Source organism: Toxorhynchites rutilus, chromosome 1 (genome assembly GCF_029784135.1).
Source record: "Toxorhynchites rutilus septentrionalis strain SRP chromosome 1, ASM2978413v1, whole genome shotgun sequence".
NCBI classification, from domain to species: Eukaryota; Metazoa; Arthropoda; class Insecta; order Diptera; family Culicidae; genus Toxorhynchites; species Toxorhynchites rutilus.
In genome coordinates, this window is record NC_073744.1 from 165,529,100 (window position 1) to 165,548,127 (window position 19,028).

Sequence of the window (19,028 nt, forward strand, 5' to 3'; positions counted from 1 at the left end):
ATGTAGCAATCTCGGGTACCGTAATAAATGACTGTGTTTCCTGTGTTCCAGCGAAACCTTCTACAGACCCGATTAACCAACGGTGAACCAAGTTGCTCGACTTTAAGGTTAAGATTGTACCCCTTCCACCTTCCAAGCCCGGTCCCTAATGGAGGCGAAACGACACCCAGCGAAATGGTGCGCTGCTTTTCAGCCACTCAAGACACGAAGCCAGCCCCGTTCCATTCCGTATTCCGTGCGGCCTTAATGAGTGCCTACGCCTAATGCCCTGATTATTATCACTGTTTGTCCTTCATTTTAGGGAACGGGATGGGAGAAGGGGGTTCGCTCGGTTCCGGAGGGCGAGCAAAAGTTTGTATCGCTCCAACCGAGACGAGAGCGCGCGCTAGGAATGTCGCTCTTTGGCCCCGGAAGTGTCGAGTGGAGTTAGCAACTTTTATTTACCCTCCGGTTGCTGTCTCGTGGCCTACTTTAAACGGCGACATTGGAGGAAACCCGTTTTTTTTTTGTCGTTGGCTTAATTCCAGCGAACCATGCAAAACAAAAACCGGTGTCGAAAACTCGCTCTCGAAGCTGGCTCCCGGCGCGGCTGGAACAATTTGTCACTTGTAGCATGTAATCTCTATTATTTATAGTTGTTCATTGTTCCATCGGTTACGCTAATTACTCTCCCAACAGTGGTGGTGATTTATTGCTATCGAACACGGAGCCGGTTCGGTAAACTTCATGGGAAAGGCTCAAAGGCGGCTTCAAATGGCGTCACAAGATTATGTCATGTGATTACCGTTATTTCAACGTCCACGTTTTATTATATATTTATTGAGAGCATTTTAAGTCGAAGTTCAAGCGAAGCTTCTAGGCAACATGTTGCCTGCGGAATTTTCGCAAACTTCACACAGTCTTCCCGTTGAAGCCACACATCTTTCCCCTTTCGGAATAAAACTCCCGCCAAGAAATTTCCAAACACCACCCAATCGAATTTTATCAGCATTGTTGGGTACAAATTACGCGGTCGTGTGTTAGCTGGCTTGTTTTCTCCATTGTCACAAATGTCAAATATACAGTCTGTCCAACTCCTATAAGACCACCCAGATTATAGTTCGTAGCAACACAAACAGTTAGAATTTCAACAAAATACATTCATACATTGTTGAATGTTTAAAATGAAGTATATTTAAGGTCAATTTCGTTCAAAGGAGTTGTTTGTTTATTCATTGTGCATAAATATGATAATTTCAGCTGTCTAGTTTCTATAAGACCACTTCAAAATTTATATGTATTATCAATGAAAAATTCAAAACGATAGGCTGATTTACATGTCAATAATTGGTTCTTAATCCATTGCTTAGTATCCTTGCTAGTATAAATAGTAGCTGGAATGTGAATTTTTTGTGACGATATCCACACAAAAACGGTAGGACAGAGGATTCCAGAACATGTGTGTAATCCTTGAATGATGTGAAAGCTATCTCAAGCTTTCCGGTTGCACAGTATTCCGCCCAAACCATGCACGAGCCTCCACCAAAATTTCTTTTGTTGAAAAATACTGTTCCTCCTTCCGTGAATCACGCCATTACCCATTGTAACTATCAGGACCATCCAAATTGAACTTTTTTCATCAGTAAAAATAATCTATATATTGAAGGACTTTTCGTGATGGTATATAGCAAAATGTATTTTTTGCGAACATTCTTTGTCACAATATACCATATTCCACTGTCGGTTCATGTAAGCTTTGGCAAAACTCAGGTGTTTTCCGATGTGAGATGATGTGAGATGAGGAGCTTTAACCTTTTAAACCCTCTTTATGTGTGGATTTTTTACCAAAATTGACGAATTGTCACCCGAATAACATTTAAATTGAAGTATTGCTTTATTTGCATGAGCGATTTGGAGATGTGCGAAGCTGTTCAAGCTATTTTCCGCTTATCCTGGTCCTTCTCATCGTATCCTTGAGGATTCGCCAAATAATTGAACACTACTTCATGGGATCGTCCAATCCGACGAGAAATTTCTCTGATACCAACATTTTCTTGATGAAATGCACCGATTTGTCTTTCTTCACTCTCGGTGAGCACTCTTCCCTTCGGCATTTTCCAGAGTTATTGATCGAAACATCTAAACCAACGGAGGATGTAACTGGTCTTATATAAATTTGACACTTGGATAATACAAAAACATTCGTTTACGCTCAGCGCTTACACAAACACATATGAAAATCATGCAGTGTATGGTAGTCACCAATACCTACACACTAGAATATAAATTGAAACATTGTTTGTTTACAATGACACAAAGCAGCAAGATCATCACCTGGTCTTATAGAAGTTGGACAGAATGTACGATTCAAAAAATGGTAATGTTTCTGCACCAATTTTATTTCATAAGCCACCCCGTGCCATCAATTTAATTTAATTTTGTATAACTTTGTGGTGCAAGAAATTCGGTTCAAAGTTAACATGTGTGGTGCTCTCATCTTCAATTAAAAAAACTAAAAAAATGCAAAACTATGTGAACCTTCCTAAAACATTACTTTGATAAAGGAGCACACATCTTCTTGCAGGACAAAAACTATTCCATTCATCGTAAAGGTGCTACCCAACGGCGCATGAAATTTATGATATAGTTCTCTGTAACATAGACGTGATAGTCATAGTTCTATGAGATTTCGGAAACAATTTTGGAAAGTTTGAGCTGTGACATAATAGAAGCTATGTAGTACAAAACTATCGTTTAGTACTACGACCTAGAGTTTTTTGGTGTACAAACGAGTAATTTTTGTTTTCTTTATTGTTTGGTTGACAGCCACAAATAGTTCAACCTATTTTTGTGGGTGTCATCACAGAAATACTTTTATTAGAACATAAACATGGACATAAATCTTAAACAGAAGAAGAAAAAAATCGCGGCAGTTCTGACATACATACTTCTCAAAAGACAAACTCAGAAAATCCGCAGATTCCCATTTGGTTTCGATCCACATGGTGTGATGACTCTCGGAATAGGAGATTGAACTTGTAGTTGGAGTGGGAGGCTGATTCCCCTTTGATTCCGACTAGTCTTTCACGTCCTCCTCATTCTGATAATCATTGTTTTTGAGTGTATCATTCTGAAGAAGAAACAAGCTTTTTAGGTTATTTTTTTAATTTGGAAGGATCATTGATTCAGGGGAGTTTTAAAGACTTTTGAAAAGTCTCGATAAGTAATAATGTGCTATTGGTAATATCAATGATTGCTTTTTCAGCACTAAAACAGTTAGCATCGTATCGTAGGTGGAACGAATTCAGAACTGATAAGTCAAAAACTAGCCTCCATCCGTTGCTGATGATTAGTAAATAATATCTCTTAGATGAAGGCATGTTTTCTCCAACAGTTAAGAATTGTCCTGGCCACGCACTTGCAACTGCTGGGGAAGGGGAAGGAATGTTAGTTCGATATTTACTTAAGAGAGATGCAGAGAACTCTATGACCTCTCATAAATATATCAGGAATTCAGGAAATGTGTTAGTAGGGAAGGTAAGTACCCTATTTTGAGAAATTAATGTTCCATGTTTTGTTTTTCTCCTCTTATATGGATCCCTTAAAAGAAAAATTTTTTTTTTTCACTGGGGTCCATACATTTTTGTTCTTCATGTTTTTGTCCACTCACCTCGTTTCTAAATGTTTGTTTATGTCCTTTTTTTTTTTTTTTTTTTTTTTTTAATAACTGGAGCCCAACTCTAGGATCCTCAAGTCAGAGTATCTTCGAGATGGGGGTGAGTGGAGGGTAAAAAAAAAAAAAAAAAAAAAAAAAAAAAAAAAAAAAAAAGTCATAACTGCGAGACAAGTTCTTGAGTCGAGTGAACTGTGTCCTGAGGACTTTCCTCAACGCGGGGAACAAGGTACGCGCGATCAACACATTCGCGGTTCCCCTGCTGACCTTCAGTTTTGGTGTAGTCAAATGGAGCAAAACTGACCTAGAGGACCTTGAGAGGAGGATGAGGAAAGCATTCAAAGAGGCCGGAATGCACCATCCTCAATCGGCACTGGAGAGAGTTTCACTACCACGCAAAGAAGGGGGACTTGGAATAGTCGACATATCTGCACTGTGTGTTGCCCAGGTACGACAACTGCGCGAGTACTTCGCAGAACGCGCCAACCAAAACGCGCTATACCGGGCTGTCTGCGCCGCCGACAGAGGATACAGCGCTCTGCACTTGGCGCAAGCGGAGTACCAACTCAACTGCAATCTGCAGACAGTGGAGGAGAAGATTGCAGCTTGGAAGCAGAAGGCAGTGCATGGTGCCCACCCCCATCAACTGGATCGGCCACACGTCGACAAGGCCGCATCTAATCTGTGGCTAACGCGTGGTGAACTCTCTTCAGTAGTAGAAGCCGACATGATAGCCATCCAGGACAGGATAATGCCGACGAGAAACTGCAGGCGGTACGTCTGGCATCAAGACGTTGATGACATTTGCCGGATGTGCCATCAACCAGGTGAAAACATAGAGCACATTATGGGAGGCTGTCCCGTTTTGGCCAACGCAGCCTACACCGAGCGCCACAACAACGTGGCCCGTATTGTTCATCGACAACTGGCGCTCCAATGTGCTCTACTGGAAGACAACGTACCAAACTACCGGTACCTGCCTGCACCTGTCCTGGAAAATGACCGTTTCAAGTTGTACTGGGATCGCACTGTTCTGACCGACCTCTCGATCCACCACAACCGCCCAGATATAATGGTTTACGACAAGAGCGACCGTAAAGTCACCATCATCGATGTCGCTATTCCACTGAACCAGAATCTGGAGGAGACCCACGGTCGCAAAATCTGCAAGTACCGACCATTAGCCGTGGAGCTCAAGGAACTGTGGGGGCTAAGGGAGGTCCCAAGAATTGTTCCAGTCGTTCTCTCTGGAACTGGAATTATCCCGAAGACACTTCTGGAAGCGCTAAAGGTGTTGAACATCGAGAAGGAATTGGCCGGCATCCAAAAGTCGGTCATCCTTAGCACCTGCGCGATTGTCCGACAATTCCTCGGTCAGGACTAAAACAGCACGAGCATGCAGATACGTGCATTCCGCAGAGCCTAGTCCCCCTTTGGCATTCAGAAGCCCGGGGGCAGGTGAAAATTCTGGCTAGGTTCGCCTAGTTAAGAAGTGAGATAAATCTGCCATAAAAGTCATAGGATACACTCAGCCGGTGTTACTGGCGCAAATCACTATTACTACTATCATTATTATACTATTACTATTACTATTACTATTACTATTTCTATTACTATTACTATTACTATTACTATTACTATTAATATTACTATTACTATTACTATTACTATTACTATTACTATTACTATTACTATTACTATTACTATTACTATTACTATTACTATTACTATTACTATTACTATTACTATTACTATTACTATTACTATTACTATTACTATTACTATTACTATTACTATTACTATTACTATTACCTAGTAGGAATGGAATCTGTGGAGGAAACTGGTTATTCGAATTATAAAATACTAAACGTTATGAATGTACTCCATTACTCCGGTTGCTGTCACGTTGATAACTGTGTAAAAATAAGAGGTTTGTTTAATGTTGATATGATTTTATTTATAAAGGGGCAAATCTGTGGGAGTGGAAGGGCTTTAATTATCTCTTCCCCCATAGGCACAAATCTTTATACCTTACCAGTTGAAGAATTAATGATTTCGAAAGTTAAGACATTAAAGAATTGAGGAATTGGGAAAATAAGAATAAAAAATTTACAGAATTAGGTAATGAAATAACTCCAAGATACAAGAAGACAAAATTGAATAATTAAATAATTTGAATAACGTATGAAAAAAAATAAGAATTGAACTTATCTGACGCCACTGCACGCTCATATCATCGCAGGGGTATGACTAAAACGTCAAATCCCTCATATCGCCAATGTACACAATATTGCTGCGGTTTACTGACATTTTGGTTCTGACAATTACTGTTGTTTACAACACGGTCCGGTTATATAGTTAAATAGTGGCTAACTTTAAACTCCATGTTGAATCTGAACACCTTCATGTGAAACCGAAATATGAAAATCGCTTATGCAGTTAGAAATAAAGCAGCGCAATTTCCGCGATTTCAACGATTTCAATCCTCGCAAATGGTATGTTGATAAACAAACGACGCCATATTGATTTTGACTTTGGGTAGCCTATATTCAATTGATGTCTAACCCCTGTATCATCGATGTCGATGATTTCATTGGATGTGATATATTCACTGCGATTATTTACGTCTCTAATTTGGCAACACTGTCAAATTCCTTCACGCTCTTTTCCTCACCCTCCTTGGCTGAAGTATCTCGTGGATTGTGTTTGACTGTGTAGATTCAAACATACCATACACACACAACAACACCGCACAGTCGCAGTGTACACACCTCAACCGCCACCGTTATCGCTGTCACCGAACATTCTCCAAAATGCATCGCTCACTGTGCCTCTCTATCGTATACACAAATGACTCGAGTGAAAGAGAACAACAGTTCATCAGCAAACACATTGAAACCGGACGCTTAACTAGAAATGAATTTTCATTTCTTTTCCTTTATACATTCTGTTTGAATTTCACGGACCCTTTTTCAACGACGGAAAAACATTCGCGGCAAACAAAATAACGACCATGAAACGGACAAACTCGAAACGCGTCTCAACACGTCACACAAACACAACTCTCCATATTTTTGCACAACTATGATGTTGATTAGAAAACAAGTTATACAAAGGAATTTACATGAAATGACGCCGAAAAACCACTCGAATTTTATAAGAAACAACACAAACAACAAATTTTTGATTGAATGGAACAATTTTCGAATTCAACTGAATTAAACGCTCCTTGGATTTAAAGTCTGTGTTAGGGAAACATATTTCAGTCGGAACAAAAATACCCCCGACTTTCATGTGTTTGCAATGCCGACCTCTCCAACGCTCCTTGGTTTTGAAGTCTGTGTTAGGGAACACATTTTGGTGAGAATAAAAGTCCCCATACTTTCATGTATTTGCAATGCCGATTTCACCAAGGCTGCTTGGTTTTGATCGCTGTGTTAGGGAAACTGTAGATCGGGCCAATCAAAATGAGGCAGTTAGGGCGTTTAGACAACGCTTAACATTTTACAGTTATTCAATTGTTTATCTAATGAAAAAACATATTTTTTTTAATTGCGATAGAAGCGTAGAAATATTCCCTATCAATTGATGGAAACACCTTTCCGATCTAGTAAGAAATTTTCGAGTTATAGGCATTCGGAATCTTTCATTTTTTCCTGCATGTTCTGTGTTTTGGTTTTCATTTTATCCCCCATATACTCCGGTTAGACGTAGTCCCACGTCAAAATCAAAATGATAGCTCATTTTTCCAACAGACTGAGCACTCAATTGGCTATCTGTTGAGCACAAAATAAATCTTCTTCTTGGTATTGTCATATGCTACGTAATTGAAAATCTAAATTTCTCAACACGTTCTATGTTTAAATCCGAAATAAAGTTATTTACCCTACTCACCAGTGAGTCAAATTCTCCCGATCCCGATTTTCCTCGGACGAGAAACTGTAATGCAAAATAATATATCCATTTTGATATATACAACTCGCTGTTAACAGCACCGCTCTTTCCACCTTTGCGCACTTTAGTACACTCTCCTAAAATCAATTAAGGTCATTTGCACATTAAAAAAAGTAATTAATTTTATATTTTTTAATAATGATTTTACCTCAAAACTGCTCATGGTTTTTCTGACCGTCTCTTCGTCAGTCCCCAGCTCGGCAGCTATGACATCCCGGGCTTTTTTTTGTGCCCCTTTGCAAAACAGCAGTGCCGCCAAAGCGCGAAAGATTGAAAATTCTTGATTTTATCCAAAAAAAATCTATATATATATATATATATATATATATATATATATATATATATATATATATATATATATATATAAATGAATTTCTGTCTGTCTGTCTGTCTGTCTGTCTGATTCTGATGGACTCGGAAACTACTGAACCGATCAACATGAAAATAAATATGTAGGGGTTTTTGGGGCCGCGGAAGGTTTTCGTGATAGTTTGAGACCCCTCCCCCCTCTCTAAGGAGGGCGGGGGGGGGGGTGTATGCTGCCATACAGATGAAACACAAATTTCTGCATTACTTGGGAATCAATCAAGCAAATGAATCCAAATTTAGCATGTGGAGGTTTTAGGGTGCAATAAATGTTTTTATTTGGTTAAATACTCCTCCCCCCTCTCTAACGGGGGGCTGCCATACAAATGGAACACAAATTTCTGCATTACTCACGAATCAATCAAGCAAATGAAACCAAATTAGGCATATGGAGGTTTAAGGGTGCAATAAATAATTCTATGGCGGTTAGACACTCCACCCCCCCCCCTCTCTAAGGATGGGGGGGGAGCTGCCATACAAATGTAACAAAATTTCTGCGTTACTCGAGAATTAATCAAGCAAATAAAACCAAATTTGGCATGTGGAGATTTTAGGCTGCAATTAATGTTTTCCGATAGTTAACACTCTCTAAGAGGGGGCTCCCATACAAATAAAACACACATTTCTGCATAATGTCGAGTTTTGGTACTAGGAATTTTATAGTAAAAGGTAATTTTAAAAGGTAAATTAGAAGATCAATCAATGAATAATTCTGCGATTGGACCCATGAACAGCGCTTAGTAAGAAAACGTGGATGTGATAAAGAAAAATAAATTTTGGGTGGGACGAAGTTAGCCGGGTCAGCTAGTACATAATGAACATGGATATTTCTCTAAACCAAATTAATGTTCTCTAATCGCTCTACAATGTGTTCCTTGACGCCTAACTTCTATCTTCTTTAAATTCGCCGCAATATCATCTTAAACAATTCCTGGTGAATCTTCAACTTAAATCTACCAAAATCACGATTTTTACTTCACTGTACTCGTAATAGCCAATTAACTTTCACTTTAACACTAACCAATTCCATTTTCTCTTAAAATAAGTCATATTTGAAATATAAAAAACAATATTTTTGACGTAGGACTACGTTTTTCATTTCTATACCGGGGTGTAAAATCAAAGTTTCGAAAACGAAAGCGTTACGCCGGAGACCGAGATTTTGAGCGTTAATAGCTCCTAAACAACTGAACGAAATGGTATGATAAACACTTCACTCGAAAGATAAAATGTCTACGCGTTCTATACTTGTTACTTTCTGATCCGAAAACTTGTTTCAATAGTCTTAAAATTGCTTTCAAAACAGGCTATTGAAATCACCAATCGGTATATAAGCGAGCGCCGCTCGGAAATCCACTCAGTTCAAATTGAACAGCGATTGGAGCATGTTGTCGCTGTTGTGGTGAAGCTCTTCGTTTAGCATGAAAGCGCGGATGAACGGTGTCACCAAGAGCCTGTTTGTGCACCTTAGGCCAGAAGGGAATCCATCAGGAGGAGAGTGATGCCACAAACGGTTCCCCGGGAAGATCTCGAAGCAGCTGCTACACACACACACACACACACACACATACACGCGCGGAATTCTTTCCGTTTGGATGCCATTCAGCATCGAGAAAGATCCGGAAAATAATCTGCCAGTTCCTCTGGGAATTTAAAAATACATTCATGTGAAAGAGTTTATTTGAATGTTTTCTATCCATGTAACACTGTGACCAAATACATTTGGTTTTGTGATTTTTCAATCAATCGCAATTAACAGGATAGCTTCTGAAGATTATTCTTCCCCATCAGTAGGATATTTCCGTATCCAATATTGGATGCATAAAACCTTGTGCCTCCATCGTAACGCTCTCGTTTTCGAAGTCCCCCAAATATTCATTCATTCAGAATGAATTCAGATTCAACTTCAAACAAATGATCTCTAAATCAACTATAGTCATACGTCACCCTTGCGGTTATACCATAGATATAACCCACTTCCTGTTTTTTTCGAACTGTATAGAATCGAGTCTAAAATTGTATATAATCGAATCACATATAATCGAATTATATATAATCTAGTCTGTATATAATCGAGTCCGACCTGTATTACTATTAAGGCACAAATATTTGTACAACACCAGTAATTGAATTTGTATGACCATTATTTTATTTCATGATTTACCAGCGGTCGACGCTCTATATCTATGGGGTCGGGGAAGGTTTTCATGATAGTTTGAGACCCCTCCCCCTCTCTTAGGGGGGGGCTACCATACAAATGAAACACAAATTTCTGCATTTCTCGAGAATTAATCAAGCAAACGAAACCAAATGGCATGTGGAGGTTGTGGAGGCAACTGAAAATTTTCGAAGAACTCTGAAGGAAAAAGGGAAAATTCAGAAAATTAAATTCCCATATGTTCTACAAATATATAGTGACAAGTGCTGTTAGTCCATTTGATGTTTGCGCTAGCGAAATCGATCATTGTTCGAAACTGGTAATGGATTTTAATGTGATGAAACGCACTCTTATATCTTCTTCTATCTATACTCAAAAAAAAGGATCGCCAGATGTGTTGATAAGAGCAGAACTCGAGTAAGGCATTGTCCGATTTAGGGCTGTCTTCATTCTATCATATTTTCTGTATAAAACATCTATTCCATGTAAAGGAGAAACATCTTATTTACAAGTGGTTGAAAAATCTTGAACGAGAATTGTGTCTGAAAATAATCTGATATTTGAATGATGAGTTTTGTTAGAAATACTAGGAAGTTTATAGTAAAAAGTTAATTCAACGGAGACGAATAGAAGATCAATCAATGAACAGTTCTGCGATTGGACCCATGAACTTGCTCATAGTAACCGTGAATGTTTGAAGGTATTGATAACAAAAAACAATTTTTTGGCGGGACGAAGTTTGCCGGGTCAGCTAGTTCTGTAATGAACAAGCATCGTTAGTTTTTTTGGTTTTTGTAGTTTTTTCAACTATTTTTTTTTGTTATTTTCATGTTAAGTGCTAGAATTTGTAGGAATCTACAACAAATGGATGAAAAAAAACGATATTTTATGCAGAAACCTTATTAAGGTTTAATAATATTAAAATTAGTGTTCGGAATATGAATCAAGTTTCTACGCATGATTCAAATTGCGAACACTTCATTTTTGACGTAGGATTACGTCTTTCGGGAACATATCGGGGTACAAATTGCAACTCGAAAATCGAGCACATCGTGAAAATTGTCCAATTTCAAACGCTTATTGCTCAGTCATTTCATGATGGATTGATGAAATTTTTGCGTCAGTCGGTTTCGGCACTCCATAACAATTTTCTATATTGAAGAAAATAATATGTATCATGAAACTAACTATCGAACAATTGAAAAATATCAATCCCTATCCTAACGGAAATACCCACTTCCGATTGGTCGAAATTGACGACACATGCGGCGAGTCCCTAACAGAGACATCTAAACCAAGCGGCCTGGGGGAAATCGGCATTGCAAATACCGTTTTGTCTCATATTCCAAAAAGTCTCAAATTCCGAACACTTCATTTTTAAATGTAGATTTACTACACTTTAATGTTATAAATAATTGAATAATGAAAGCCCTGATATTCTTTGAGGTATAAGCTTCATTTTAACATAATTTACAGGCATTGATATAGCCTATAATTTAAAATATTAAACATTTGCAAAAAAGTGACAGTCAAACCAAAGATAAAATGCTTGCGTTAGCAAATTGCGTAAAAACAAGCATCGTTAATTTTTCAGTTTTTGTAGTTCTTTCAATTTTTTTGTTTGATTTTTGTTCATGTTAAGTGCTATAAAAGGTGAGAATATACAATAAGTGAATGAAAATAAGGATTTGTTACGCAGAAATATTCATTAAAATTAGTATTGAAGTAGTGTTCGGAATTTGAGTCAAGTTTCTTTCCATGATTCAAATTCCGAACACTTCATTTTAAATGTAAATTTACTGAGCTTAAATGTTATAAATAGTTGAATAATGAGAGCTTTGAAATTCTTTGGGTTTTATGCTACATTTTCACATCATTTACAGGTATCGATACAGCCTATAATTTATAATATTAAGAATTTGCAAAAAAGTAGCAGTCAAAACCAATGAATGTTTGCGTTAGCAAATTCCGTAAAAGATAAGCATCGTTAATTTTTCAGTTTTTGCAGTTTTTTCAACTATTTTGTTTGTTGTTTTCATATTAAGTGCTAGAAAAGGTAAGGGACTATAATAGATGGATGAAGAAAATTATATTTTGTGCAGAAATATTCATGTAATATAAATATATAAATATTCATATTCAGTATTGAAGTAGTGTTCGGAATTTTAATCATACATAGAAACTTGATTCAAATTCCGAACACTTCATTTTAAATGTAAATTTACTAAACTTTAATGTTATAAATAATTGCATAATGAAAACCCTAACATTCATTGGTTTATAGGCTTCATTTTAAAATTTATTTACAGGTATCGATACTGCCTATAATTTATAATACTAAACATTTACAAAAAAAAGTGACTATCGAAAACCAGTGATAAAATGTTTGCATTAGCAAATTCAGTAGAAAACATGCATGGTGAAGTTTTAAACTTTTGTAGTTGAAACTATTTTGTTTGCTGTTTATATGTTCGCTCGGTAAGAATCTCGTTACGAATCTGCTATACAGGAATCTGTATTAAAATTAGCGTGAAAGTAGTGTTCGTAATTTGTATCGAGTTTCGACGCATGAATCGAATTCCGAAAGAAAATATTCGAACACACTATTTTCCGGCAAATACAGCGATAGTTCACAAATTGGGGTACAAGGACAATCCAATTCTGGAGCTACAATATAAAAAGACCATTTGTTAACAAATGTTTGCGAGCTCTTTCCTTGCAAAACGCAGGTCGCAGGTGCAAACCAACGAGAGTAAAATTGATTTTCTTAGCCAGGTTTTCAACTAAAACCACAATAACAAAACCGGGGTCCTGAAGTGACAGGTCGAACTTGATTATATACTGATTCGATTATACAGCCCTGCCAACCCGATATAGTGGTTCTCCGATTTCGGTGAAAAGTGGTAGTTTTGTTCTTCATCGCAAAATATCAGACCCGTATTTTTTATTTTTTTGTTAGGGTGACAATTTCCATTTTAGGGTGGTCCAAAAATTATTTTTTTTCCGAAAATGACTTTTTTTTTAAAAAAAAACTATAACTTTTGAACTACTGGACCGATTCAGTTGATCGACATATCAAATTAAACCAGCTAGCTGGTCTTTTTTGAGAAAATACTGCATCTACAAGTTTGAAAAATTTGAATTTTATTTTCATAATATATATTTGTTTTTTATAATTTCATGGTCTCGAGACCAAGGGCGCTATATTTTTTCCTGAAAGATGAAAGCTTTTTTCTTGTTTACATAACATGTCCAAAAATCAGAAATGTGTTTTTTTTTTATTTTGAATTATAATTTTTCAAAGTTAATCGATCATGTGTCCCTTTTTTCCAAAAATAACGTTTTTCAAAAATGCATAACTTTTGAACTACGTAACAGATTTGGATAATCGACATATTAAATTGAAGTCAATGAACTAGTCTTCTTTGAAATAATATTTTATTTGCAAAAAAATGAATCCTATTCGCATAGATCTAGTCGCATAGGAATATCGAACGAAGACTAAATCATGTTAACTTTGAAAAATAATAACTCAAAAACAATAAAAAACACACCTCTGATTTTTGAATATGTTATGTAAAAATACTAAGCTTTCAAGAAAAAATATAAAAATGTAGAGCGCCCTTGGTCCCGAAACTATGTAAACTAGAAAACGAACACAATCGATAATTACAAAAACAAAATCCAATGTTCTTGCGAGTAAAATATTTTTTCCACAAAAGATTAACTTATTCGCTTTGATTTGATATATCGATCATCTGAATCGGTCCAGTAGCTCAAAAGTTATGAATTTTTTAAACAAATGCATTTTGGCTGTTCGGAATTTGAGACAAATGTGATTAATGTAATTTTTAGTTTTTCACCATGAAAATATTTTTGTGAAGTCAAATGAAAAAGAAGGCTCTATTATATCCAAAAATCAAATTGATTTCGCAAAAAAGTACCATTTTGAGTAATGAGACACTGTTAAATGGCCATCAAAGTTTAAGTGTTCGGAATTCGAGACTAAACGGTACATGAAAGTAGAGGGAGCTTTTGCTTCCACCGAAATGTGTTCCCTAACAGAGACATCTAAACCAAGCTGCTTGGAGGAAATCGACATTGCAAAGGAGGCGATCTGGCGTAGTGGTAACATCCATGCCTCTCACGCTAAAGGTCACGAGTTCAATTCTCACTCCCGACATTCTTCCAAAAATGGAAGTAAAAGTGACGAACCAGCCAAATGAGTTGAAAGTCATTATACTACAGATAAAAAAAAAACATTGCAAATACATAAAAGTAGGTAGAGCTTTTGCTCCTACCGAAATGTGTTCCCTAACAGAGACATTAAAACCAAATCATTATCAAAGAGTTTAACGATTTAATTTTTCAAACATATCCGAAATCAACAGATAGCCTAACGGAATCCTACGTCAACTGTGCGGTCGTGTCTCGGACACAACCCTCCTGTGACTTTTCAATGTGAATTTACTGAACTTTAATGTAATGTAATGTAATAATTTAGTAATCAAAACCTTGAAATTATTTTGGTTATAGACTTCATTTCAACATCATTTATAGATATTAATACCGATATAACGTCCTTGGTCTTGAAACCATATAAACTATGAAAATAATTACGAAAGCAAAATCCATTTTTTGCGTGTATAACATTTTTCCAAAAAAGACTAGCTAATTGACTTTGATTTGATATGTCGATCATATGAATCGGTCCAGTAGTTCAAAAGATATGATTTTGAAAAAATATGCATTTTTGCTATTGAGACAAAAGTGATCGGAATATGAGTCACTGACAAAAATGGCGTTCGGAATTTGAGACAAAAGTAATTAAACATGTTTTATGGGGGTTTTACACTGCTTTCCCCTCTTTAAAAAGGGAGGGGGGAGTGAGAGTGCTGAACAACTCGAGATCTAATCAAGCAAATGGAATCAAACTTAGCATATACAGATTTTAGGGATCGATAAACGTTTCTATGGTAGTTCGACACTCCTCCTCCCTCTCTAAAGGGTGGCTGCCATACAAATGAAACACAAACATCTGCATAACTCGAGAACTAATCAAGCAAATGGAGCCAAATTTGGTATGTGAGGGTTTTTGGGTACGATAAATGTTTCTATGATGGTATGAAACGCCTTTCTCCTCTGGAAAGGAGAGGGGGTCCCATAAAAATAATGCACATATTTCAACCAAACATGACAATTGAAAATTTTCGGATAACTCTGAAGGAAAATGGGAAATTTCGAAAAATTCAATTCGCATGTGTTCTACAATTACATATTGACAGGCGTTGTTAGTCCATTTGATGTTTGCGGTAGCGAAATTTATCTTCGTTGGAAAGTGGAAACGGATTTTAAATGGGATGCAACGCATTCTTATATCGTGTTCTATGTATATAAATAAAAATGGATCGCCGAATGTGCTGATAAGACCAAAATTCGAGAAAGGAATTTTTCGATTTTGGGCTGTCTTCATTCTATCATATTTTCTGTATCAAACATGTATTCCATGTAACGGAGAAATTTGTTATTTGCAAGTGGATGAAAAATCTTACACGAGAATTGTGTCTGAAAATAATCTGATATTATAATGACGAGTTTTGGTAGAAGTACTGAAATTTTATGGTAAAAAATAATTTTAAAGGGTATATTAAAAGATTAATCAATGAACAGTTCTGCAATCGGACCAATGAAAAATATATATTTTTATTAAGGCTCATATGGCGTTAGACTGACGGGGCCGGGAGTTCAATATTTCGACAATGTTTGTCTTATAACTATGTTAGTATACTCGCGATTACTCGCGGTTGGCTCGAGGCTAGTAATACAAGTGTTTTCGTAATTGTCATGTTGCTGTCTCCAATGCTCTGTACGTGTGTCCGACACGTGATACTTCCTATTGGGATGCAGCTGACCATTAATCAGCAACGCCCCCCTAGTCTGTACCCCATATCTAGCGTGGTGCGTCTTTCTCGACTCGAGGAATCCAGGATAGAATGGTCACTAGCCGGCACAAACATCAGCTCGTGTAGAGTTGTCGTGAGCGGTGCAACCTTTGGCTCTTGTTGAATCATCAGTGGACTGCACAACCTTCGGCCCGTGTATGGCCGATTACACATTATCCGGTTTCTGCCGGACCGGTTTCAAAAAGCGCCGCTGGGTTTGGACGGGAAACCGGACAACAATGTGAAAGAGACCTCGCGCTACACAAAACCGTACATCTCTCCCAAACACATACATGCATTTATTTATATGTGGATTTGACGGGTAAACATTGGTTCAAATATTCCGGTTGCATGCAGCTGACTGCAGACGGAAAATCTTAAACCCACAGCTGCTGCGGCAACCACGAGCATTCTCACATGTATGTTCCTTGGAGAGCACATAAGGCCGAATGTTGGAGTGTAGCACTCCATGAGCATGATCAAAGTGAGACCAGGCCTCAAGGACATTACGCACATCCTGTGTTTACTTCCTGTGATTATTTTGGAATTTACCTACCAGAGAGTGTATGCAAATCCATTCATTCTAGAGTGTTTTTATTTCATTAATACAGTATAAAATTTTACGATTAAAATAACATAATTCGTTCAAACACTATTCCATTGCTGCTTCCGCTGATCCTCGTCCAAGAACACGCTCAACATATGCCGCAATTCCTCGAGTACGTAATCCTGGGGCAGGGGCAGCTTCTCGAACCCAATTCGCATCACAGCTATCAATACGCGGATCCGGGGCAAATAATGACCGAATCTGATAAGCTGGAACTGCGTTCTGACAGAACCGATGCTTTGGCGTCGGGCATGGGAACATTTTGACCACAGAGCACATATCGGACAGTTTGGGCTTGAGTGCCTCGGTCTCGTCGTCGATCGCGTCCCGGGTCAGGTCAAACTACCCAAAGGATATTAGACGAGAGAATATTGTTTTAAGTGTTCGAATTAACAAAAACTAACCTTCTCATGAACAGTGATTGCATGGAACCTAAGACTAACTACGACATTCCATACAGTGTAATCGAACCTTCTCGTTCAATATGGGATGAAGGCGGTCCCAGTGTTCGTAATGGTTCAATCATGTTCTACACTGATGGGTCAAAAATGGGAATCAGAACAGGTGCTGGAGTGTATGGTCCCAGAACAAAAATCTCTGTAGCTATGGGAAACTGGCCAACAGTTTTTCAAGCAGAAATAGCTGCGATAATAGAATGCTCAAATGTCTGCCCTAAAAGAAAATATAGACATGCTAACATCTGCATATTCTCAGACAGTCAAGCGGCACTTAAAGCTCTAAATGCTATTAAATGCTCCTCAAAAATTGTCTGGGAATGCATTCTCCTCTTACGGCAACTAAGTCGGATAAGTTCGGTACAACTGTACTGGATTCCTGGCCATTGTGGAATAGAGGGAAACGAGCGAGCAGATGAACTTGCCAGGAACGGCTCAAGCTCACCTTTCACTGGTCCAGAACCATTCTGTGGAATATCTGACTGTGTGTTGAAAGGTGAGCTGAAGAACTGGGAAGACCGGGAAGTGTTAGCCAACTGGTTGGCGGTACAACTTAAACAGTCAATAAAAAAATTATCACGCCGAGTATTAAAATTACTCAACAATTGCTGAGTCTTAATAAGAAAGACTTAGGCACAATCACAGGCCTTATAACAGGACACTGTCCGAGTAAATACCATCTCAAAAACATAGGTTTAGTGCAAGATGATATTTGTCGTTTTTGTAATACCGAAAGCGAAACCTCGGAACATTTGCTCTGTAATTGTGGAGCTCTAACTAGACGTAGACCTCAATACCTTGATAAGGCTATTCTGGAGCCCAAGGAAATTTGGTCTGCGCCGCCGATCAGGATAATAAAATTTATCAAACAGAGTATTCCTGATTGGCACCTATCTCGCTATAGCTTTCAGTCTACTTCTTCATCAATGAGCAGTAGGTAAGCTTGAAGCGGAGTACAAAAAAAATGGGATATACCACAATAGTTCAGAATAATGGACGCAGTGGTTCACATCCAACAGGGAAAAAAAAACCTTCTCATTCAGCTCGATAAAGTCGCTCAAGATCCGCCCCTCGATGAACCAATTGAAGATTTGTTTGACATCCCCGAACTCGTTCAATAATTATTTCAAATAAGGGATGTTGCCTGTGAACAAAAAATAGAGTTTAATAAAATAACTCAATCTGCTTGTCGAAAGATTCCACTCACCGTTAATAACACAGTCCGTTGGCAATATGCTCAATGATGACATCGTGCACATGTGACCATTGCTTCTCTTTGAGCAAAAATTTGCATCACATTATTAGTTGCTGAAGAAGTGAAATAAAAATTTGAGCATCCATATCACATGCAAATTATCAACTGGTTTCAAAATCAACAAACAAACGTCAATAGTGCACTTATACTATTACATGAAACGAAAAATTGCCAGAATTGTACTAATACTAACAGACATGACGAACAACTGTCAGCTCGTGTTGATGGCATAGGACTTCGTGCGCCGCTTTTGGGAAATGATAGTTATAATGGATTTTCAGGTGCAGTAAACTCATATAGAAAATAAAAACTATGAATGAAAATTATTATTTTCTGATGAAATATGTTCATTATGTAATAAAGTAACACGTTCCTTTGCAAGTAGGGAAAACCTCTGAACAAGAATTGTGTTTTGTAATAATTTGATATTATAATGATGAGTTTTAGTGAAAGTATCAAGAAAATGGTTAAGTAAAAGTCAGTACTACGTGTTTGAAGTAATAAAATAACATGAAGTAAAAATTTTCATTACAAAATTGAGCAACTTGAAACTGTTTTAAGGTCTAATAATCTTATAGAGGATGATTTGCTTTCCCAAACTGATGTATCCACCAGACGTCGATACTATACTACTGTCAA

At 37.5% G+C, this 19,028-nt stretch overlaps 1 protein-coding gene across 1 annotated transcript in view; it reads left to right on the forward strand.

Annotated features, from left to right (window-relative positions):
- The window catches only part of LOC129763494 (frequenin-1), a 357,142-nt gene that overhangs the window by 26,202 nt on the left and 311,912 nt on the right, over positions 1-19,028 (forward strand). The window lies entirely within an intron of this gene.